This window comes from Bison bison, unplaced genomic scaffold (assembly GCF_000754665.1).
Source record: "Bison bison bison isolate TAMUID 2011002044 unplaced genomic scaffold, Bison_UMD1.0 scf7180017864040, whole genome shotgun sequence".
Lineage (NCBI taxonomy): Eukaryota > Metazoa > Chordata > Mammalia > Artiodactyla > Bovidae > Bison > Bison bison.
The window spans coordinates 6,606,130-6,608,228 of NW_011494612.1; positions in this window are offsets into that span (position 1 = coordinate 6,606,130).

Genomic DNA, 2,099 nt, shown 5'->3' on the forward strand with positions numbered 1-2,099 from the left:
TTTTAGATATACTAGTTCTTATTAGCAGATCAAAGCAAACCAGAAAACTATGAGAAATCTTGTTTATTCTGATTTGAAGAGTGATGGCATGGGCAATGTACATATTTGTGATGTGTGTGTGTGGGAGTATAGGGTGGAGAAAGATATTCCATAATTCTAAACTAATTTTTCTAACTCCCCATTCTCTGCTGTCCTGAAGGAGTACTGATGAAAAAAGAAGATGGAGATGGGCAGGGGAGGGAGTAAGGAAAGAAAGAAATTATACACAAAGAGGAGGGGATAAACTGAAGTAAAAACGTATAAGATTAGAGTCAGGAAAGATGGTCCAGTGTGTCACTCAATTCAGAGATGGAGGTAGGGAAGTTGATCCTCCAAAGGAAGAATTTCAGTAGTTCTATCTTCTACATTTCATGTCCCTACCTCAGAAATTATCTTATTGCTTGATGAAAATGTCACACATTTTAATATACTAAGTACTTAAATTAATTCAATTTCTGCAGTGTTTTTTGTTTGAAACCTGTTAATTCAGCATCTTAGGAGTTGTAATTTTTTAAATGGTCTATTCTTTCAAGGAAGTTCTCATTTTGATCTATCTATCCTGTACTGTAAACAGTTTTGTCCCCTTGATATATGCATTCAATAACTACATTTCCAGTGAAGGTACCTGAAGGAAGAGACTCACATTTCACATAAAAAAATCTTGGCTGGGACCTGCCTTGGAAGGGGACAGAAGCCTGGCCAAGGCCAGCAGCAAGATGGCCTTATCTTCCAGACAAGAGGAGACATCATGAGCATTGCAAGCTTTCCCTTAGAAGAGAGATCAGGTTGGGTGTGGAAGAAGGACTGTCCTCTTTCTGGTAGGAAAAGAACGTGATGAAGGTCTTTGCTACGAGAAGCTTCGTCTGGTAGGTGGCAGGATTTGTGGCTGGGGAAACGATGGGGCAAAGGGAACAGAAACATAGGAGCCTTGCTCCAGTGGTCAGAGTTGAGAAGGTAGTGCAGAAAACATCAGTCCCATCAGGTAATTATAGGGCCTCAGGTGAGTTAACTGTAGTGGTAATAGCAGCAGCAGCAGCAGCAAAGTAGCAGTAAAAATAACAGTAACAGTTAACACCTATTGAATGTTTATTATATGCTTTGTTGTTGTTGTTTAGTTCCTAAGACTATGTTTTAATTATACATATCAAATTTTAATCCTCACAACAACAGTAATGAGGCAAGTGCCCTTTTATAAAAACTCAAACTGAGGCATAGAAAGTTTAGTTATTTGCCTGCAGTTATGTGCCTAGGAGATGAAAAGGATGTCACAAGGTTAGGAAATATTAGAACATCATAGTGCCTGTATATTTGCTAGTCAAACTGCCATATATCCCTTAAAAGGAATCAAATATAGGGATTTCTCTGGCAGTCTAGTGGTTAAGACTCTGTACTTCCAATACAAGGGGTATGGGTTCAGTCCCTGGCTGGGGAACTAAGATCCCACATGTTGTGGGGCCAAAAAAATCATGTATAACTTTTCGTAGGCTATCATACAATTTGTGTGGTAATACATTGTAGGGAATCAATAAATTTGTGTACAAAGCCTAACAGGAAGCAATACACAGAGGAAATAGGTTGCTTTCTTCACTGTGTCTATGCTTAGTTGTGTTTGACTCTTTCCTCACTAGGTTAATATCTTTTCAGTCTGAAGGCTTTCTGGAATGCTGGGCACACCTTAGTTTAAACACAAAAGTACATTTCACAGTGAAATAGCTGTGTGCCTGTGTGTGTGAAAGATGATGCTGTGAAAGTGCTGCACTCAATATGCCAGCAAATTGGGAAAACTCAGCAGTGGCCACAGGACTGGAAAAGGTCAGTTTTCATTCCAATCCCAAAGAAAGGCAATGCCAAAGAATGCTCAAACTACCGCACAATTGCACTCATCTTACACGCTAGTAAAGTAATGCTCAAAATTCTCCAAGCCAGGCTTTAGCAATATGTGAACCGTAAACTTCCTGATGTTCAAGCTGGTTTTAGAAAAGGCAGAGGAACCAGAGATCAAATTGCCAACATCCACTGGATCATGGAAAAAGCAAGAGAGTTCCAGAAAAACATCTATT